This window comes from Aethalodelphis obliquidens, unplaced genomic scaffold (assembly GCF_003676395.1).
Source record: "Aethalodelphis obliquidens isolate GAN/ISIS:26980383/991018 unplaced genomic scaffold, ASM367639v1 scaffold10, whole genome shotgun sequence".
In the NCBI taxonomy this organism is placed as follows: Eukaryota; Metazoa; Chordata; class Mammalia; order Artiodactyla; family Delphinidae; genus Aethalodelphis; species Aethalodelphis obliquidens.
The window spans coordinates 44,268,195-44,291,885 of NW_020837954.1; the positions used below are offsets into that span (position 1 = coordinate 44,268,195).

At 39.0% G+C, this 23,691-nt stretch overlaps 1 protein-coding gene across 18 annotated transcripts in view; it reads left to right on the top strand.

Annotated features, from left to right (window-relative positions):
- The window catches only part of SIPA1L1 (signal induced proliferation associated 1 like 1), a 497,889-nt gene that overhangs the window by 299,964 nt on the left and 174,234 nt on the right, over positions 1-23,691 (top strand). The window lies entirely within an intron of this gene.

A 23,691-nucleotide genomic window follows, 5' to 3' on the forward strand; every position in this document is an offset into this window, starting at 1 on the left:
CCAAAGTAAGTTTGCCGGGAGCTTCTGGCAGAAGTCTTCTCATACTTCAAACAGAGCTACCGGAAGAGCCTGCCTCTGCCTCTCTTCTTCTGGATGTTGTTTTGCGCTGGTGTGAGGTCTGGTGTGGCTCCAGGCCAAGCAGGAAGTCACACAGAGTGGAGGACAGAGGAACCAGCCTTGAAGGCAGTTTCTCCTCCAGAAGTCCAAGCATGTGAGCCAGTAACATTTCCTTTCTGTTTAAGCCAGTTTGAGTTGGGAGCCAAAAGACCCTAGGTGATTCACTTCATCTCCATTTGTTTTTAGTACTCCATTCGTTTCTCCCTGGGGAATGTGGGAGCAGTTGCAAAGGGAGGCAAACTCATACTGTTAAACTAACCTGACAGGATGTGTTGCTGTGGAGGGCACCCTCTTCATTCTGAACAATTCACAGGCAGTGATTTCATATTCAAAGACATGAGAATGAAATACATTGCTTTCGGATTCTGTCTTTCCTTTCCCTGGAGGTTTTGCCTTTTAATCAACCCACTTGGGCTGTGAACGCTGAAAAGGGTCTTAGACTGCTGACCTGAAAACCATCCCCTTCTATAGGTATATATTTAACAGTGTGGAGCTGTCCCTTGTGTTTTCTTAGAACAGTCTATACCAGACTTCTAATTCCTTGTTTGCTTTTGTTCTTCAAAAATTACCGTGAGTACTTCAATACAGAAACTGCATAAGGGACGATATAACAAATATTTATTATGTGTCCTGCTACAACACTCTAGACAAATAGAATGTTTACCAATCCTATGGAACAGTTAAAAACCTACGGCCATCCTCCCTCATAACAGTATCCTTTCTCCGCCTCTGAGGAACCTCTTTCCTGGTTTTGATCTCTGTTCTTCTCATGCATTTGTTTGTGCTTTTACCACGTATGTGTAGGATGGTTTTTGTATGCTTTTTCACTTCAGGTAAACGTAGATACTGTGCGTGTATTTGTTGTTTAAGATCACAAAGAATTTGAGAAGAAATTCAGGATCACAGAAGGAAGCTATGAATGTGTTCTCAGATACTTGTCCGAAGATCTGTCGCTAGGCATCTTGGTGATCCATAATGAAATGGGTTAGATTTTCAGTGGCTGATGAGTTTCATCAACACGCTTATCTTCTGGAGTCTGGTGCTTGGTCTGCTGCTGAGTTCACACCCGCGCCTGCACTCCTGTGACGGTTTGGCATGTACAGGACCTACTGTGTCATCAGTGAGCTTTTCAGAGTGTGTTGGTTACTTTTTCATATAAATAGCTCCATTCATTGTGTGGTCATAATGCATGCTTTTGGCAAACTTGGGTAAAACTGCATTCTTCTGCACTCTGACAGTTAGCCATCATACTGACAGAGTTGCCTCATGTACTTCCTAAATTTGTTTCCGCCTTGTGGCAGCAGTAATAGAGGAGGCATCCACTCCTATGAACAGATTATGAAGCACGGTACTTTGAATTGTAGTATCTCATTATTTCCTTTTGTGCCCCAGCCTGAGTCTTGGAGACGATTTTGTAGCATCCTTGTCTGAAACATTTCTTAGGTCATTTAACTTCTGCATTCAAAACACCCATTCTTTGCCATTTGAGGAGTCGTCTCCCCCGGTTCTTGTTTGGAATGTTGCCTCCACAGACTGAATAGTCATTTCCACTCAGAGATCATTAATCCTCTCAATTTGGGAGCGTAATTACAGATAAAATGTCAGAGAAAGATTTATGACAATCAGAAGAGGATTTCCTTTTCTTTTCAGGGTGTTATTTTTTGCTTAAATTTTTTTTTTTAATTTTATTTTTGGCTGTGTTGGGTCTTCGTTGCTGCACGCGGGCTTTCTCTAGTTGCGGTGAGTGGGGGCTACTCTTCGTTGCGGTGCGCGGGTTTCTTATTGCGGTGGCTTCTCTTGTTGCGGAGCACGGGGCTCTAGGCGCGTGGGCTTCAGTAGTTGTGGCGCACCGGCTTAGTTGCTCTGCGGCATGTGGGATCTTCCTGGACCAGGGCTCGAACCCCTGTCCCCTGCCTTGGCAGGCGGATTCTTAACCACTGCGCCACCAGGGAAGTCCCATCGCTTAAATGTTTAACATGTGAAAAAAACAGTAAACCCAAAAGGTTTTTTTCCCCTTAATTCATATAGATTGTATCCACACTACAGACTCAATGACATCTTTTGTAGAAATCCAGTTTTGGGTTTTGGTGCTTTGTGCATGCATTTTTCTGTTGTTACAAAAATGAATCCTTCTTTTAATTTTATTTAAATGTAACTGTCTTTAGGTTTTTTCCTTCATTGTGGGCCCAGGATCATAAATTAAAATGTTGCCAATGCTAGAAGATTATAACCATCAAATGGAAACACCCAATCAGTGAGGCCCCTATGAAAAGAGCTAGTAAATCTTTTGCATTGGGAGATGACCAGACTGCAAATGGAATGCCATTTGTACAGCAGGCCAAATATAGACAAGAAATGCAAGATATTTAAGCTATAATCCTGTAATGAATTTTATTTCCATATTCTTGTTTCAAAAACTTTAGTGTTGTTTTTTAAGGGAAAAAGACTACTGACGTTTTTCTTTGAAAGATCAATTCAGTGAACTGATATTTTTATTTCTTGTGGAAGGATGTCTTCTCATTTATTTCCTATGTAAAGGGATCTGTAGACTTGGCTTATTTTTATGCCTCAAAATGAAATGGTGCCCTTTGGGGGATGCTCCACTGGGCTGAGGGAACTTCTAGACAGTGACCCAGATCTGTAATTAGGTCTTACATTCCGCACCCTTGTTGACTTGAAATCACTAGCCATAGACCATTTAGTCTGGGGAAGCAATACATGAATCATCTAAATTGGTGCAAATTATCCAGAATGCTACTAAATGTTTTCCACTCTTTATTCTGATTGAAAGAACTAGAAAGGGAGACTTGTTCTTTGAGTTTGAAGATGGGTATGTACCCATTTGTGAAAGCACATTTCTTCCCTAGATAGAGTGAAAAGCAGTGGAACATTTGACATTTGTAAGCAATTTGGGTTTTGCGGGTCTGTTTTAGAACATTCCTCCGCGCTTTCTAGCCTTTCCTTTGTGAAGGGGTAGTAGTGGTTGCCTGTCTTCAGCTCCAGTTTGGTCTCCCCCAGGGGCTGTCTTGCTGCCGAGAGTCTCAGCTTAACTCCTGCAGCATGGTTGACGCAGGAGGGAATCCTGGAAGTTTATATTGTGTGCGTTTTGCATCTTATAACTTGAACCACTCATCAGTGTCTCTCATATTTAGGATGGAATTTGATATCCTTTTCTTCTCTGACTTATTGACACCTGTCAGTTACCTGGCAATGAAGTGGGTGAAAGTCTTTTTTTGGTCTTCACTGAATCATAAGTTCGCTTTGTTCCAATTTATTTTAGTACAAAACATTAAAATAATCATATTCATTCTAAAGTGGAGGACATTTGTAAGTCATTTGGGGATAAAGATAAAATGAAGACTTTTCTTAGATAGAAAGTAAGCCTTTTAATGAGGTTTTTTGTTTTTTGTTTTCCTACGGGTTTTCTCTGATGGTGCCTTAGGGAATCTTGCCCAGCACTTAACATCTTATTGTTTCTGCTCTAAAGAGAAAAAGACAAGCAGACTTAGCCAGTCAGTAGCCCAAAGACCAGATTTTCAACTTGTAATGTGAGTTGACTTTTTAATACGTGGATAAATCTTTGTTTTCACATTGGAATATCTGTGAGTGGGCCTCTCAGAGGAATGCATCTTTTGACAGGAAGTAGAAGAAAACCATAGCTCTCTGTGTAATTTTGTGTTTTGCAGGCGTGACTGCTGTTTTGCGCCTGTGGGTGTATGTGCACAAGCACGTGAGTTGGGTTGTCTTTGCTGGTCTGGGTCATTGCTATTTGTTATACACTGTCATGTTCATTTTGGAAAATCAGGTGTTCAAATTATAAAATTATGGTTAGCACATCTGCTGAATTAAGTTGAAAGATTTTAGAATGAGTTTCTAAGAAACTGATTGATAAAGTATTTCATGTCAGTGAACACCCTTGATAAAATTCCTTATTACACGGTTAGTTAAGCTCTTTTCCCTGATATAAATCTTAGAGACCTTCATATTAGCAATTTAGGCTGTGTTTAAAAAGGTGCCTGTTTATGAAGAACTTTGATCCTGTTTGTGTAAGGACTTGTTTAATACCTCTCACTTAATCTCTTTTTGCAATTAGGAGCCAAGAGACCATGCTTCAGTACCAAATACAAATCACGAAAACTTATGGCCCTCAGTTTGCATATTGTGTAAATAATTGGGTCATTAGCCAACACCTAAACAGACTGGGCGTGAAAAGTTTAAATCTAGTGGGAATTTACCATCACTTTATGGCTTCTAGATTACATTGTGTGAATTATTTCTTCCACGGCAGTCAATACCTCTCGTCAGTGGGTGCAGTGACAGGCCAGGTCAAGAATTCCAAAGTTCTTAAGGAGTGTAGAAATATCTGGAGTTTTATGCTTGATGATATCTTATCCCCTCAGTAGCAGATGCCTTCTAACTTTGTGGAAATGAAATCTCAGTTTTCTAAATGAATGCTAATCCCTGGCGAAAGCTTCCCACCCTCTTTGTTTTTTGTTTTTTTTTTTTAATTTTCTTCTCAAATCAATTAAATAGAATTAATCTGATCTGTACCGGTAGGTACCCGCTCTGTACTCTGGAAAACTCTGCTAAACAGTGTGTGAAGACAGACCAGCTGTCCCTACTTCTGTCTGAATATTTGGCCCCATCTTGAAAATTTGATGGTATTCCCATTTTATTACTGCATGGTGGCCTCATTTATAAAAATAATAAATTTATTTTATTTATGTATTTTTGGCTGCATTGGGTCTTTGTTGCTGTGCGTGGGCTTTCTCTAGTTGCGGCGAGTGGGGGCTACTCTTCGTTGCAGTGCGCGGGCTTCTCATTGCTGTGGCTTCTCTTGTTGCGGAGCATGGGTGCTAGGCGCGTGGGCTTCAGTACCGGTGGTACACAGCCTCAGTAGTGGTGGTGCACGGGCTTAGTTGCTCCGCGGCATGTGGGATCTTCCCGGACCAGGGCTCGAACCTGTGTCCCCTGCCTTGGCAGGCGGATTCTTAACCACTGTGCCACCAGGGAAGCCCAGTGTCCTCATTTTAAAGATGGAGACATCAGTGTACATCTATTCACTCTGCAAATGCGTGGAGCTTGTTGGTTATAAAGATTCAAGCCAAGGCCCAGCATTCATTGTGGCTAAAATTCTGTTCTTTTATTGTATTTTGCTAATCATTTGGAGTAATATCCATTTGGTTGTATTTGGTTGAAGTATCCAGAAAACCTCCGGAAAACACTCCGTTCCTCCCAAATTTAAAAAATAACTTCCAAAAACAATACATACCTACGAAAATGTGGAAAGTACAGCCAGACATAAAATGAAGATGAAAATGAAAAGCATCTGTGATTTTACCACCCAGAAGTAGCTGTGGTTAACATGAGCTAATAATGTGTTCTCACAGAACACAGAGCGCACCATTAAAAGGGTGGCGCAGGGGGACCCACACCAGTTATTAAGGAAGGACTAACCTGGGTGGTGGCACCCAGAAATTCTTAAATACCTGTATATGGAATGTGTTAAACATAATATCATCTGAACTTCAAGTATTTATATCAAGAGGTTGTTGACATTTCATCATAGGATAAAGAGGGAGCCTTTTTAAAGGGAAGCTGGGCTCTGGCCTATTCTGGTTAGCTTTTGTTTTTAACCATTTTAGGGAGAGATTTTTGGTGTAGGGTATACTCCTCTATGTAGACCTGTGGTTTTGTTTTGTTTGTTTTTAAGTGAGGGAGTCTTATAAAGTAAGCCGTTATATAGGAAGAGGAGTACTGTATCTTTAAAAGAAACGTCTCCGTTCCCCTGATAGAAAGATAGGAGAAAAAAGGCAAGTGACCGAAGGCTGCATTCGGTAATTCTCCAAGGGTAGTTGAATTCGGGGTCCCTCCTGGACTTGTTTTTGATATGGTGTATCTGTCCCCTGCCTCATTCTGTCTGATGTACCCTTCCTCTCTGCTCCCTCCCCTGTCCCGTAACTTAAACAATGCAACATTGCAACGCACAGGGAACTCTGCTCTGACTCACATCTCCATTATCCCACTTCATGCTTCAGTTTACAGTAAGTCCGGTTATTGTCTGGTTTTCAAATCATCACACCACAAGGAAGCAACAGACATCTCCCTGGATCTGAAACTATTTGCCCTTTGTGGTGTTTTGATTGTTTCTGAGGATTTGTTTGCTGGCCTCTTTCTCTGAGGCTCAAAATAACTTGGTATGTATGCCACAGCCCTCTTAGCTTCCAGAGGGCTTCTTTTAAGTGTCTGTCCATAACAGAAACATTCTCTGTGAGCAGGGATGCACTTCAACCAGTTGGCCAGTAATCAGCCCCAGAGTTTATTGTCCTGAAGCCTTTGTGGTGTAAACAGAGCAAATGATGAGAGCTTTGTCCTTTGTCCTCTCTTCCAAGGAAAGAGTGTAAAAGTTGTTTTAAATGAAATCTGAATTTTGTGTTATCACTCAGTTTTGGCCCTGTGTCCATTTAGATTTTAGCCTGGGATTCTTTGGCAAACTGCACCCCTGGAAGAAAATGAGGGTTTCTAAAAGAATTGTTGTTTCAGCAGCTGTTAATGTTAGTAAGAACACAGCACTGTCTTTGAAGATTCTTTAGACAGCAACAGCATGCGGGATTCCACTTTTGCGACGTTATTCTCTTCCACTGAGAGACTGATTTGAATTATATTAGTCAAATAGCGTCCAGTTTTAAATTATTTTATAATTTTGTATTGTTGGAAAACACTCAAACTTTGATTCCTGGTTGTTATAGTGTGTTTTTAGTTTTAGGCATCAAATTAAGATCTTTGCATTTAAATGGTTGAAGAAAGCAAATTTTAATTTGTTTTCAAAATATTATCATTGATAAATAGTGATCCTATCTCTTCTGCCTGTTTTACTTATGAGTGGCTTCATGGGACTTTTAGACTTTGCATGATCGTGTTTAACATTCTGAACTGTGGTCTTTGTATTCACAATGCTGGGGGTGTGTATCAGTTGATTTTCTTGCATAACCTCATTAGATTTACTTCAGATTTATTTCAAATTTATTTATTTTATTCTCAGACCCAATGCTAAAGTTATAAGTAAAGAAACCTCCCTATTTTTTAATTTGCTACTTTGACTCTTAACATGTTATAACACTGTCTCTTTATCAGTGGGTTCCTGATTCTGTTAAGTTCACTACTCCTTCACAAAGATAGTTTGATAGGGTTTTGTTTGTTTGTTTCAGATAAGATTCCAATGTAATCTTTTCTCCAAAAGGATTTGGATAAGTCATTTACAGTTGGTCTCCCAATCCTCATTCTCATTCCTTCAAAATGGGTTATCTTTTTACCTCTCCTTCCCCATTTCCTTCCTTTTTTTTTTTTTTTTGATATGAAAGACATGGGGGGCAGCTGGTAGGAAGAGGGGGGAGGAGTTTGACTTTGTTCTAAGTGGAGGATGGGAATAAAGTCAAGTTCAGGTAAAGAATGAAGGGGTCAACCTGATGTGGGAAGAAAATTAGAGAGAAAAGAGTTCAGGTGAGGAATTTGTAGTCTTAAAAAGTAACCCACCACAGAGGAATTGCTAACTCTGCCGTTGCTTCTTTTTTGACCTGAAGTAACACCAGGTAGCTACCATTTTCTAAGCAAGGTCTGAGGGCATCTTTAAGCAGTAGCTAATTTGTCCATGTTTTGTTTTGCTTTTCATAGTAGATGCTCAGTTAATAGAAAGCTTGATTGACTTGCTGACGTGTTAACTGCAGGGAAAAAAATAGGCTCACTCTTTTTTCAAAACAGCCATTCTAATTTCTGACCAGATGGATTCCTCCTTCATTAATTCTGTGAGGAGGCTGTGACATCAGTTGAATACCCTTTTTTTAAAATCAAATATTCTTCCCTAATGTTATATAGTAGGATCTCTTTTTCTCTAGGGGAATGAGAAATGTGAGAAGTTACTTTCTCTTCATGTTTCAAAGTAAGACTGTACTGTTGCCTAGTTCCCAGAGAGGTGATTTCCAACCATTCCTACACTCAGTCTTTGGGGTACATTAGTCCTCCATAAATTGGTGGGATTAAAATTATGTTCTGAAATTTTGCCATATTCTTTGAGATTTTTGGAGTCCCCTAGTGGTTGTCTGAAACCACAGTTGGGAATCACTGCCTGAGGGATAATCCTTTCACCTGTTAGGTAGGGATATCGTCCTTGGCAGGGAAGTCATCTGGCAGAATGGGATCTGGACTTGAGCGTTTCTTTTCTGCCTTCTCTTTTTGCTACTTCAGATCTCTCTGTCTTCATTACTAGGGCTCTAAATTTCATTGTCAAGTTCATTTTCTTCCAAATGTTATAAAATAGAGCCAGGGTCATGATGCTTTTTGGAGTTTTTGTCTGTTTTTGATATTTCTGGATACAAAAGGACAAAGTAGGCCCCTTCCTATACGTTTCAGTGCTTGAAGAACAATCAAAAAATAAAGAAAAAAAAAAGTCTGGTTTCTTAGTAAGCAGTTACTGTCTTTCTTTTCCAGACTCCCCTTTTTTCGGTTGTGTTTACTGCATGTAGCTCACCACTAACTGCGGTCATGGGATGTTGCTTTCAAATTGGGTATGCAAGAGAGTTTTTTAGTTACTGTTTTTCAGCACAAGAGAAGATGCAGTTATTTTGATTTTGTGAGTATTTTCCCTCTGAGGGCAGAGGGCCACATGCTCTTTGGTGCTGGGATACTTCCTACAGTTCTGAGTGGACTTGGCCTATTTTTCCAAATGAGATAATGAATACAAAAATGCTCTCTAGTAAACTGTAAAGTGTCATAAATGGGAGAGGACGTTGTTGTTACAGTTATTCTCTGCTTGAGTGGCCGGCTATAAATATTCTCTGTTCAGTTCTTGACCTCCATCTGAGAACCGGCTGCTTTTGACATTCCTGTTTCCAGGGAATAGCTATTTCTTGATTAGGCCGGCTTTTACCTACATGGACCTTCTGCAGAAGAAAAAGCTTCACACATTGAACAAATGTAGTTTATATTACATTCAAGCTAGTGGTTGGTATTTCATAATATTTACAAAGAGAGGAGTCACTGCCCTTTATATATGGCAATAAGTTTCTATTGGCAATGACCATGAAGTTCCCGGCCCCATGAAAAATAACTGGCTCTTGGAATTACTCTTTCGGGTCTCCATCTCACTTCCTATTCAGCGAGAGGACGCTTTCTCTGACAGATGGACTTGTAGTTTTTGTTGAGCTTTTCATACAGAATACAGCTTGTGTGTGTGTGTGTGTGTGTGTGTGTGTGTGTGTGTGATTTAACTCTTCACCCTCAGGCTTTTCAATTTGTGTACACTGATGTTCTTGTAGAGAGCTATATGACCTGGACTACAGAAAGAGAACTTGCGAGGAGAATTAAAGGTGGAGAGAGACATTTCCTTCCCCTGTCTTCCAGAGTAGCTGGAAAGCGGAACTGTTGTGAAGTCCCCAACCCCCTGTGGGTGAAGAGATGCTGCTTCTGCCGCAGATATCATCTGAGCGGGTGCCTCATCCCTGGGGCGATGCCAGGTGGCATTTGGAAGCTGGCCTAAAACTGCTTCTTCACTGGCAGCGGCTCCTCATGAGAAATGCTTTCCCGCATCTCATAGTAAACCAGTGCTGACTCTAATGGTGAGCTCTAAAAAGACCGCATCATGGAGATTTGACATTCCTTGTAGCTGGCCAGTAGTTTACCTTCACAAGCCTCTTGGAATTGTTTCTAACACCAATCGTTCACTGTCAGCGGCTTGCTCCACTGAGGGGAAGAGATGAGCTGATTATTGCATGTATTCTAAGACCGCTTGATCGGAGGCACATTTCTCAGCTCACCCTGTCTGTTCTTTCCTTTCCAATGTATATGGAACTTAAATTCTGTGAAAGACTGTAATAAAGTTGATTCCTAGAATTTGCTTTCCAGAATTTTGGATGTTTGTAAAGTACAGTGTTAGCTAGGGAAGACAAAAAAGTTGTGTCAGTTATCTTGGAAGTATTGTTGAATAAGAAAAAGAAGGATATACTAGCAGTGGAAACACTTGATTTGCCCCGAGGAAAACATTTTAGCTCTTGTTAGGTTAGAATTCTCCTCCTTCAAAAGAGAGATGATATTAAACTTATCAGTTATTTAGACATTTTAAATTGTTTGAAATTAGGGTAAAATCATGTAGTGTTCAAAAAGGGGACTCAGTGTACAGAGAAAAGGAAGTCTAAGTTGTAGCTTCTACAGAAACCAGAACTTGTTCATGTTATGTGTAATTTTGTATCTCCACCTCTAGTGAGAATAATTCATACTCCATATGAGGTCAATTAGCTTCTTTTTTTTTTTTTTTTTCTGCGGTACGCGGGCCTCTCACTATTGTGGCCTCTCCCGTTGTGGAGCACAGGCTCCGGACGCGCAGGCCCAGCGGCCATGGCTCACGGGCCTAGCCGCTCCGCAGCATGTGGGATCTTCCCAGACCGGGGCACGAACCCATGTCCCCTGCATCGACAGGCGGACTCTCAACCACTGCGCCACCAGGGAAGCCCAGAGAGATTTATATTCTTAATGATGTCTCTTGATAAGGATAAGGTTTAATTTTAAGTCCAATTTATAATTTTTCATGGTTAGTGCTTAACTATGTGTTATCCAAGAAATTCTTGCCTATCTAATATTGGGAAGATGTTTTTCTGTATTTACTTGAAGATGCTTTAGGGTTTTATCTTTTACATTTAGATTGATAACCTATCTTTAATTTTTTTGTGTATGAAATAAGGTAATTGTCAAGGTGTTTTTTCCCCCCCATCTGTATATCCATCCGTTACCGTTTGTTTGCTTAAAAAGATTTTTTTCTGCTTGAACTGAGTTGGTGTCTTGGTTGAAAATCAACTGACCATACATGTGTAAGTCTATTCCTGGACTGTTTTCTACTTCTCTTTGTTTTCTGTCTCATTTCCCAAGGAGTTACTCTTTTCTTCATTTTGGTTCTCCTGCTTCCATGAAAATAGCTTCTTCTCTTTTACTGTTTTTTCTTCTCATTCATTTATTTTTATATCGAACATTTAATGAGCAGGTACTTTGTGACTGTGCTGGTATCTGGGACTGTACAGGTTGATGAGAGCTGATCTCTGCCCCAAAATAACTCAGTGTAAAGTGTGGAAAGTGCTTTGAAAGAATGGGATCCTTGGATTCCCTGGGAAGGATGGAAAGAGCTGATCTCTGCCCCCAAATAACTCACTGTAAAGTGTGGAAAGTGCTTTGAAAGAATGGGATCCTTGGATTCCCTGAAAAGGATGGACATCTCACCTGGTCTGGTGGTCAGAGAGAAGACCTGCTGGGGGAGATGACGGTGCTGCCTCCTGTTCCCCTTCATGGGCAAAGGCCCAGGATTAGGGATTGGTTCTCTTTTATTCCTCCTCTGCATGTGCTCACACCTGTTCTCAGTTGTTTCTGTGTCATCTCTCTGGGCACAATTTCCAAATCCAGCCAGAGGAATAGTTGTCAGAATTATACTGCGGTGCTTATTGCTTTGTTCCTTATGTGGTTTTATGTAAAGAGCTCCCCTAATAGCTCGTTAGCACTGGACAGTAGTAATTTGTCTTAATCTTTAGAGACTCTGTAGAATGTTATATGCATCAGAAACTTAAAGATATTTTTGCAAAAAGGAGCTCACTGAAAACTTTTTTGTGAGTTCATTTGTATCTTACATTTCATTACTGGATAGGTTTTTTAAAATTAACTTAATTATGAAAATACTTTAAGAGTATGTTACTTTTCCAGCATAATTCTTTTTATTGAAATATTCCTGCAGAGGTCTCCTTTCCCTCCAGCTGCTGGGCAGTAGGATGGCTCTCTGGCTTGTGACTCTGGGCACAGCAGACTCTTTCTTTGGAGAACACATGTCCTTGAGCGCCCTGTCTTCAAGACTCCTACCTGGAGTTTTTCATTTCATTTTTTCACTTAAACTGTGTCTGCTTTTCTCTGTTTGTCAGAATGCCTCTCAGTAAAAAGCTCTGCGTATCCTTATAAAGCCATAATGACATCACAGAACACATTTTTTAAAAGGATTAATGTATTTTCAGATCATTAAATTCTAAAGCTATAAATAGCATCTTAATGCTAATGGAATAGATATGTGAAGCATCGTTTAGTGATTTCACTGGAATGAAGGTGAAGCAATTAAGTGCATTTAAAAATATGTAAATTAAAATATGTATTTCTTGCTTCAGGCAATTATATGCAACTTAGTATCCATTAAATGTGTCTGTATAGCTTTACTGTGGGTAAGCATAATGTCAGAAGTCTGTAAACCCAATTATGTTATGAAGTTTGCTATCAGCGTTTTTTTCATTGAATTTCTATCATTTACAAAATTTAAATTACTTTGAAAGATAAAGGAATGATCTTTTATTACCAATGGATTTTAAAATGTACATCCTTACAGAGAGGAATGTGGTGATTATAGAAGGTATTTATGTAGTAGATAAAATTATTGTATATGAGTATTTTTTACATACATAAGAATATGATGATATTTTTTGAGTGCCCTGAAAATGTAGTTATCGGCAGTCAATCAACAGGAGAATCAATGTTTTAAGGGTGATTTACATTAGGATGTTTAAATTTCTAATATTGTTAGTGAAAAATAAAACAAATTTGGTATTCAGTATAAAAGTAAAATGAAAAGGCATAATGATATAATAAGACATTGCTTAAGCTGTTTGATCAGAAACCTTTGACCCTTACTCTTCTGAGGTTTTTAGTATTGTTTTTATTTTTAAACTCAAGTCTGCCTTTTCTGTTTCTTTACATATGATTAAAAATGCTTCACGTTTATTAAACTTAGTAAGAGTTCAAAGTGATCCAGCATGTGAGTGTTTTTAAGTGCTAGAGAAGAATTTGGGAAGTCCTTTTGAAGAGTGACTGTGCCCCTACAAGAGGGACCCTACAGAGGGACCCACAATGGGGGTGGTCCATTTATCAGTAGAGTAGGGTTTGCTAGGTAAAATTTATTCTCATTAATTGCTTCTCCCTGAAATTCTACCGTTTCAATTATCTTTTAGACAGAGTCTTTTTTTTTTTTTTATTTTTTAATGTATTTTTTGAAATGCCCAAGTCTTCTTGTTCTCTCTAGCCAGGATGCTTACCCTCATAGGGATGAAGATGTCCCACAGGGGAGCCAGGTAGTTCTGCTATGGCCATTCCAAGCCCTAGACCTCTTTCGATTATTTCTCATGTTTCATTCTCTTACTTTCTCTGCCCAGATTGGCCAGATAGAGTTAGATTTTACAAGGTCTGCTGCAAACATTTGATATTTTCAGTCACAAGTTGGCCAATTGGGAGGCTTCTATTTAGTTACTTGAACTAGGTCACCAGACACATTGTATTAATCCTATAGTTTAAATGGGCCATCTGTTGAGTCACTCTGGTAATTGTTCCTTTTTTGAATACCAGTGTACCGAAGTTAAGTTACAGCCAAGGGTGTTAGCAGTTTTTTCAGAGACTAATGTGCTGAACTGTGGGCCTCTCTCAAGTGAAACTTGCCTTTGGAGAGCTTTTATGGTCAACTTATTTCTTTCTGTGTTCCTTTTCCTCATTGTGACTTTTTGATTGTGGTAGTTGAGGGTCATGCTTCTTTTTTTTTTTTTTTTTTTTTGCGGTACGCGGGCCTCTCACTGTTGTGGCCTCCCGTGGCGGAGCACAGGCTCCGGACGCGCAGGCTCAGCGGCCATGGCTCACGGGCCCAGCCGCTCCGCGGCACGTGGGATCTTCCCGGACCGGGGCACGAACCCGTGTCCCCTGCATCGGCAGGCGGACTCTCAACCACTGCACCACCAGGGAAGCCCGAAGGTCATGCTTCTTAAAGATACTTAGAAAAGGAAGGAAGTGGGATTGGAAGTAGGGAAAAGAGGCCAAACATTTGTCAGTAGTAGTCGTGGGATTTCTTTGCAGTGAAGCTTTGGGAAAGAGAAGGGAAAGGATGGACAGTAAACAAACCTATTCTGTATATTTGGGCTCGTCTGTGACTGTTGGGAAGGATCTGACATGGGGCCCTCAAAGCTGAGGCTTTAAGCAGAGCATCAGTAGCTTAAATAAGTCACCCAAAGCATCTGAGATGAGCATTTTACTTTGTGTTTCTATAATAATTTTCTGGCAAGATCTGGAAAGTAAGAGTCAAAAACATGGAGTCTTAAGTCTGAAAGGCTGTGTAGATGGGGAACTGTACTGATGCAGACATCTTTATATTATCTGTGAAAAAGAGAAATGCCAACTCTGTTCTAGGACCCCTTCTCTTCTCTCCCGAGGTGATGTCATCTAGTTTTGGGACTTTAAATGCCACCTGTATGCCTCTGTGATTCCCAGTTCTGTGTCTCCAGCGCAGAGTTGGTTTCACACTTGTATTTCAAACTGTGAGTCTGATAGCTCCACATAGATGTCCAATAGACACCCTCAGCAGAGAACTCTTGATTTATATCTGGGGTGATCAAGTCATCCTACTTTCCCAGGACTTCCTTGGTTTCAACACTGAAAGTCCCACATTCTAGGAAACCTCTCAGTCCAGGACAAACCAGGATAGTTGGTCATCCTGTTTATAAACCTGCTTCTCGCCCACTCTGAATTCCCCAGGAGAATCATCCAACCAGTTGCTCAAGCTAGACATTCAAGAGTTATCCTTGATTCATCTCTTTCTAGATCCATCAGCATGTCAAATTTCTAAACCATATGTGATCCATCAGCATGCCTTGTTGTTTCTACCTCCAAAAGTACCCAACTCTGTCCATTTCTCTCCATCTCTGCTGATCCCACCTTAGAGCAAGCCATTTGCATCTTCTGCTGGGTCACGCACAAGACAAGCCCGTGGAGCCCTGCAGCTGCTTCACATTGCTTTTACTGAGGCCTCCGAGCTTCCTTACAGTCTGAAGCTGTCTGTCTCTCTTAACCCTGTGTCATCTCCCTGCCCTCCAGCCACGCCTGCTCTCTTTACTTTGGACGGGCTAAGTTTGTTCAGGTTTTAGGGTCTTTCTACTTGCTCTTCCTTCTGCCTAGAACGTCCTTCCTTTGTGTAACCGGTTCCTTCTGGACATTTAGGTCTTCTTATCTCAAATCACTTCTTCACAGAGAGGCCTTCCTTGACTGACCAGTTGATGAGAGTATCCAATCAGCCATCTTAGCCATATTACTTTTTTTTGTTTTTAAGTTTAATAATGTTTCTAAGATTCATTATTTAATGTTATTCATTATGTTATTTCTCGTTGCTTTAATTCATTTATTTTCACTGCTGCTTAATATTCTATCGTGTGAATATACAGTTTATCCATTATTTCCTCAATGCAGATTTAAGGGGTTCCAGGTATTGCTGTTATAAACAATGTTACTATGAACATTTTTGTACCTGTTTCCTCTTATGTGTAGGATTGCCAGATAAAATAAATGAGACCAAATTAAATTTGAATTTCAGACTTTCTGGGGTTACTATTTACTTCCAAAGTTCAATTTAGATTTTGATACACTAATATACACAACAGCTTTTTTTTTTCTTTTCCAAAATCTTAGCTAGGAAGGAAAGTCCTTTCATCTTATTCTTCTTCAGGAGTATCTTTTTTTTTTTTTGGTCTTCTTTTTTTTTAACATCTTTATTGGAGTATAATTGCTTTACAATGTTGTGTTAGTTTCTGCTGTATAACAAAGTGAATCAGCTATACATATACATATATCCCCGTATCTCCTCCCTCTTGTTTCTCCTTCCCACCCTCCCTATCCCACCTCTCTAGGTGGTCACAAAGCACCGAGCTGATCTCCCTGTGCTATGCGGCTGCTTCCCACTAGCTATCTATTTTACATTTGGTAGTGTACATATGTCCATGCCACTCTCTCACTTCGTCCCAGCTTACCCTTACCACTCCTCCTGTCCTCAAGTCCATTTTCTATGTCTGTGTCTTTATTCCTGTCCTGCCCTCAGGTTCTTCAGAACCATTTCTTTTTTTTTCGATTCCATATATATATGTTAGCATACGGTATTTGTTTTTCTCTTTCTGACTTACTTCACTTTGTATGAAAGACTCTAGATCCATCCACCTCACTACAAATAACTCAATTTTGTTTCTTTTTATGGCTGAGTAATATTCCATTGTATATCTGTGCCACATCTTCTTTATCCATTCATCTGTCAGTGGGCACTTTTTCCATTCATCTGTCAGTGGGCACTTAGGTTGCTTCCATGTCCTGTTAGCCATATCACTTTTTAATTTTATTTTTCCAAAGGGCACTTTTCACTTCTGATCTTTACATTATTTATTGATTTCCTTGTTCTTGCATTCCCCTACTAGAATGTAAGCTCTTTAAGAGTGAGGGTTTTTCTGCTCTGTTCACCATCCTAGCCCCAGGGTTTAGAACAGTTCACAGAGTAGGTGTTCAGGAAATATTATTAATTGAAGTAAAGAATAAATTTAAGCCATGTAATTAAAGCTCTGAGGGAAGGAAGATTGTGAAAGATTTTTAGCAAGCAAGGATCAGTCAGTGGAAATGAACATTATTGATATTGTTACTACCAAAAGTATAGTATCATTGATGTTTTCTTCATTTAATGAGTTGTCATCATAATTTTACATTGGTTAACATTTTTAAAGAACCTTTTCATGTTTATTTGTAAATGTATTTTACCGTACTCTGCATTTCTTATAAGTTCATAAGTTATTCAACAGTGAAATCTCTTCCTATAGCAGTTTTATCCCATGTGAAAGTAGAACCATTGCAAACATCAGCCTGTAGGTAGTACAGAGAGCCTGGGAGACTTCCCTACTTGCTTTGACCTAAGTTTTGGAACTGGGATGATTATAAATCTTTGCATTTCACTGTTAAAGATACTTCTAAACCAGAATCTCAGCCTTAGAACTGTGCCATCTGAGGCCAGAGAATTCTTTGTTATGGAGGTTGTGTCATTGTAGGATGTTTAGCAGTGTCCCTGGCCTCAACTCACTAGATGCAAGTAGCACTCCTAACCAAGTTGTGACCACCAGATACTGCCAAGTGTCCCCTTGGGGGGCAAAGTGGAAACCCTTTTTTCTAAACAATGATTATGGTTTCTTCTATATTCTTTACATTGGGAAATTACTAATGTGAAAAAGTCAAGTAGAAGGCTGGGGTTTTTTGGGGGTGGGGAGGAACGTATCAGCTTTTTTTAAAGCTATTATAAAGACTGTTCATCTTACATCATTACTAAGTTATAAGAATCTATTTTCAACTTGAATGCCTCTGTAATTCCATGTTAAGCTTTGTGTTGCAAACCCTAAAATATTCTGAGGGAATTTGTTCTTTCAGTGTTTCTGTGTTTTTCTCTTGCTCTCATCACCATGGAGCTAAACACTTTGAGAGACATGTTAGGTTAAAAACAGTAATGACAGAAGAGGAAAAAATGTTTCTCTTCTGCTTTTTTCTTTTTTTCTCTTCAGTTCTTCTTTACCCCTCAGTCAACCAAGTGGGATGTTCAATTTGAATGTTTTTAAATTGGGTATCAGGGGAGGAAAGGCATGCTTTTCAGAACATTTTCTTTTCCCCTGGAAAATGTCAACATAATTTGACCCGTGAATTGATATTCTAAGATAATGGCAAGTATACCAGAACTGGGTAGGGAGCAAGCCTTTTTCCTTGGCCTGCACCCATTTTATAGACTTATGTACTTAGACCTCCTCTACATCATACAGAAATTTTTTCTCATATAGAAAGCAAGTATCAAAATGTGTATGTACTAGTTTTTAGTGTAGAATTAATTGATTCTATGAATAAATACAATTCTTATCAGCTTTTTAAAAAATTTTAAATTTTATTTTATTAATCTTTTTATACAGCAGGTTCTTATTAGTCATCAGTTTTATACACATCAGTGTATACATATCAATCCCAATCGCCCAGTTCATCACACCACCATCCCCACCCCACCACGGCTTTCCCCCCTTGGTGTCCATACATTTGCTCTCTACATCTGTGTCTCAACTTCTGCCTTGCAAACCAGTTCATCTGTACCATTTTTCTAGTTTCCACATATATGCGTTAATATATGATATTTGTTTTTCTCTTTCTGACTTACTTCACTCTGTATGACAGTCTCTAGATCCATCCATGTCTCAACAAATGACTCAATTTCGTTCCTTTTTATGGCTGAGTAATATTCCATTGTATATATGTACCACAACTTCTTTATCCATTCATCTGTCAATGGGCGTTTAGGTTGCTTCTATGACCTGGCTATTGTAAATAGTGCTGCAGTGAACATTGGGTACATGTGTCTTTTTGAATTATGGTTTTCTCTGAGTATATGCCCAGTAGTGGGATTGCTGGATCATATGGTAATTCTATTTTTAGTTTTTTAAGGAACCTCCATACTGTTCTCCACAGTAGCTGTATTAATTTACATTCCCACCAACAGCGCAAGAGGGTTAACTTTTCTCCACACCCTCTCCAGCATTTGTTGTTTGTAGATTTTCCGATGATGCCCATTCTAACTGGTATGAGGTGATAGATACCTCATTGTGGTTTTGATTTGCATTTCTCTAATAATTAGTGATGTTGAGCATCTTTTCATGTGCTTCTTGGCCATCTGTATGTCTACTTTGGAAAAATGTCTATTTAGGTCTTCTGCCCATTTTTGGATTGGGTTGTTTGCTTCTTCAATATTGAGCTGCATGAGCTGTTTATATATTTTGGAGATTAATCCTTTGTCCGTTGATTTGTTTGCAAATATTTTCTCCCATTCTGAGGGTTGTCTTTTCGTTTGTTTATGGTTACCTTTGCTGTGCAAAAGCTTTGAAGTTTCATTAGGTCCCATTTGTTTATTTTTGTTTTTATTTCCATTACTCTAGGAAGTGGATCAAAAAAGATCTTGCTGTGATTTATGTCATAAAGTGTTCTTCCTGTGTTTTCCTCTAAGAGTTTTATAGTGTCTGGTCTTACATTTAGGCCTCTAATCCATTTTGAGTTTATTTTTGTGTATGGTGTTAGGGAGTTATTCTAATTTCATTCTTTTACATGTAGCTGTCCAGTTTTCCCAGCACCACTTATTGAAGAGACTGTCTTTTTTCCTTTGTATATCCTTGCCTCCTTTGTCATAGATTAGTTGAACATAGATGCATGGGTTTATCGCTGGGATTTCTATCTTGTTCCATTGATCTATGTTTCTCTTATTCTGCCAGTACCATATTGTCTTGATTACTGTAGCTTTGTATTATAGTCTGAAGTGAGGGAGCCTGATTCCTCCAGCTCCGTTTTTTTCCCTCAAGACTGCTTTGGCTATTCAGGGTCTTTTGTGTCTCCATACAAATTTTAAGATTTTTTGTTCTAGTTCTGTAAAAAATGCCATTGGTAATTTGATAGGGATTACATTGAATCTGTAGATTGCTTTGGGTAGTATAGTCATTTTCACAATATTGATTCTTCCGATCCAAGAACATGGTATATTACTCCATCTGTTGGTATCATCTTTAATTTCTTTCATCAGTGTCTTATAGTTTTCTGCATACAGGTCTTTTGTCTCCCTAGGTAGGTTTATTCCTAGGTATTTGATTCTTTTTGTCACAATGGTAAATGGGAGTGTTTCCTTAATTTCTCTTTCAGATTTTTCATTGTTAGTATATAGGAATGCAAGAGATTTCTGTGCATTAATATTGTATCCCGCAACTTTACCAAATTCATTGATTAGCTCTATTAGTTTTCTGGTGGCATCTTTAGGATTCTCTATGTATAGTATCATGTAATCTGCAAAAAGTGACAGTTTTGCTTCTTCTTTTCCAATTTGTATTCACTTTATTTCTTTTTCTTCTCTGATTGCCATGGCTATGACTTCCAAAACTATGTTGAATAATAGTGGTGAGAGTGGACATCGTTGTCTTGTTCCTGATCTTAGACGAAATGCTTTCAGTTTTTCACCATTGAGAATGATGTTTGCTGTGCGTTTGTCGTATATGGCCTTTATTATGTTGAGGTAGGTTCCCTCTATAACCACTTTCTTTTTTTTTTTTTTTTTTTTTTGCGGTACGCGGGCCTCTCACTGTTGAGGCCTCTGCTGTTGCAGAGCACAGGCTCCAGACGCACAGGCTCAGTGGCCATGGCTCACGGGCCTAGCCGCTTCACAGCATGTGGGATCTTCCCGGACCAGGGCACAAACCCGTGTCCCCTGCATCAGCAGGCAGACTCTCAACCACTGCGCCACCAGGGAAGCCCTATGCCCCCTTTCTTGAGAGTTTTTATCATAAATGGGTGTTGAATTTTGTCAAAAGCTTTTTCTGCATCTATTGAGATGATCATATGGTTTTTATTCTTCAGTTTGTTAATATGGTGTATCACATTGATTGATTTGCGTATATTGAAGAACGCTTGCATCCCTGGGATAAATCCCACTTGATCATGGTGCATGATCCTTTTAAAGTGTTGTTGGATTTTATTTGCTAGTATTTTGTTGAGGATTTTTGCATCTATATTCATCAGTGATATTGGTCTGTAATTTTCTTTTTTTGTAGTATCTTTGTCTGGTTTTGGTATCAGGGTGATGGTGGCCTCATAGAATGAGTTTGGGAGTGTTCCTTCCTCTGCAATTTTTCGAAGAGTTTGAGAAGGATGGGTGTTAGCTCTTCTCTAAATGTTTGATAGAATTCATCTGTGAAGCCATCTGGTCCTGATCTTTTGTTTGTTGGAAGATTTTTAATCACAGTTTCAATTTCATTACTTGTGACTGGTCTGTTCATATTTTCTGTTTCTTCCTGGTTCAGTCTTGGAAGGTCATACCTTTCTAAGAATTTGTCCATTTCTTCCAGGTTGTCCATTTTATTGGCATAGAGTTGCTTGTAGTAGTCTCTTAGGATGCTTTGTATTTCTGCGGTGTCTGTTTTAAGTTCTCCTTTTTCATGTCTAATTTTATTGATGGGAGTCCTCTCCCTCTTTTTCTTGATGAGTCTGCCTAATGGTTGATCAATTTCGTTTATCTTCTCAAAGAACCAGCTTTTAGTTTTATTGATATTTGCTATTGTTTTCTTTGTTTTTATTTCCTTTATTTCTGCTCTGATCTTTATGATTTCTTTCTTTCTGCTAACTTTGGGTTTTGTTTGTTCTTCTTTCTCTAGTTCCTTTATGTGTAAGGTTCGATTGTTTACATGACATTTTTCTTTTTTCTTGAGGTAGGCTTGTATAGCTATAAACTTCCCTCTTAGAACTGCTTTTGCTGCATCCCATAGATTTTGGATTGTCGTGTTTTCATTGTCATTTGTGTCTAGGTATTTTTTGACTTCCTCTTTGCTTTCTTCAGTGATCTCTTGGTTGTTTAGTAACGTATTGTTTGCCCTCCATGTGTTTGTGGTTTTTTCCGTTTTTTTCCGTGTAATTCATTTCTAATCTCATAGCATTGTGATCAGAAAAGGTGCTTGATATGATTTCAATTTTCTTAAGTTTACTGAAGCTTGATTTGTGACCCAAGATGTGATCTGTCCTGGAGAATGTTCCATGCACACTTGAGAAGAAAGTGTAATCTGCTGTTTTTGGATTGAATGTCCTATAAATATCAATTAAATCTATCTGGTCTGTTGTGTCATTTAAATCCTCTGTTTCCTTATTTATTTTCATTTTGGATGATCTGACCATTGGTGTAAGTGAGGTGTTAAAGTCCCCCACTATTATTGTGTTACTGTCGATTTCCTCTTTTATAGCTGTTAGCAGTAGCCTTATGTATTGAGGTGCTCCTATGTTGGGTGCATATATATTTATAATTGTTATATCTTCTTCTTGGATTGATCATTTTGTAGTGTCCTTCCTTGTCTCTTGTAACATTCTTTATTTTAAAGTCTATTTTATCTGATATGAGTATTGCTACTCCAGCTTTCTTTTGATTTCCATTTGCATGGAATATCTTTTTCAATCCCCTCACTTTCAGTCTGTATGTGTCCCTAGGTCTGAAGTGGGTCTCTTGTAGACAGCATATATATGGGTCTTATCTTTGTATCCATTCAGCAAGCCTGTGTCTTTTGGTTGGAGCATTTAATCCATTCAGCTTTAGGGTAATTATTGATATGTATGTTCCTATGACCATTTTCTTAATTGTTTTGGGTTTGTTTTCGTAGGTCCTTTTCTTCTCTTGTGTTTCCCACTTAGATAAGTTCCTTTAGCATGTGTTGTAGAGCTGGTTTGGTGGTGCTGAATTCTCTTAGCTTTTGCCTGTCTGTAAAGCTTTTGATTTCTACATCGAATCTGAATGAGATCCTTGCTGGGTAGAGTAATCTTGGTTGTAGGTTTTTCCCTTTCATCACTTCAAGTATATCATGCCACTCCCTTCTGGCTTGTAGAGTTTCTGCTGAGAAATCAGCTGTTAACCTTATGGAAGTTCCCTTGTATGTTATTTGTCTTTTTTCCCTTGCAGCTTTCAATAATTTTTCTTTGTCTTTAATTTTTGCCAGTTGGATTACTAGGTGTCTCGGCGTGTTTCTCCTTGGGTTTATCCTGTATGAGACTTGCTGCACTTCCTGCACTTGGGTGGCTGTTTCCTTTCCCATGTTAGGGAAGTTTTCGGTTATAATCTCTTCAAATATTTTCTCTGGTCCTTTCTCTCTCTTTTCTCCTTCTGGGACCCCTATAATGCGAATGTTGCTGCGTTTAATGTTGTCCCAGAGGTCTCCTAGGCTGTCTTCATTTCTTTACATTCTTTTTTCTTTATTCTGTTCCATGGCAGTGAATTCCACCATTCTGTCTTCCAGGTCACTTATCCGTTCTTCTGCCTCAGTTATTCTGCTGTTGATTCCTTCTAGTGTAGTTTTCATTTCAGTTATTGTATTGTTCATCTCTGTTTGTTTGTTCTTTAATTCTTCTAGGTCTTTGTTAAACATTTCTTGCCTCTTCCCGACCTTTGCCTCCATTCTTTTTCTGAGGTCCTGGATCATCTTCACTATCATTATTCTTAATTCTTTTTCTGAAAAGTTGCCTATCTCCACTTCATTTAGTTGTTTATCTGGGGTTGAATCTTGTTCCTTCATCTGGTACATAGCCCTCTGCCTTTTCATCTTGTCCCTCTCTCTGTGAATGTGGTTTTTGTTCCACAGGCTGCAGGCTTGTAGTTCTTCTTGCTTCTGCTGTCTGCCCTCTGGTTGATGAGGCTATCTAAGAGGCTTGTGTACTTATCAGCTTTCTTTAAATGTGAACTTAGCACAGGATTGTGAAGGAAATATTAAGTAATCAGATAGTCTGTTAATTGAAGGATTTGAGTTTCTAATCTCCTTAGTGGAGATGTTGGAGATTGACAGATGTAGCCTGCTTGAACCAGTCATTTAATATTCATAGGAGATGCACAAGATGCCTCTGGTTGCCCTTTATATTTTTCATGTTGGGTTTTTTATTTGAAATTCATAGCCTCACCCAGTTACAGACTTTGAGCCATGGCCTGTCTCAGTGGAACATTCTATTCAGTACTTTCACACGTACCAAGGATTAATATCAAATTGGTGACAAAAGTTTTTCACCCTCATATTTATGAATGGTAGCATCTTCTGTTAGTTTGTAGCAATATGCACTACTATGTTATTTCTTTTTTTTTTTAAGATTTTTAGAAATTTCATGTAATTAGTATGTTATTTCTGTTCAGCAAGCGTGGTT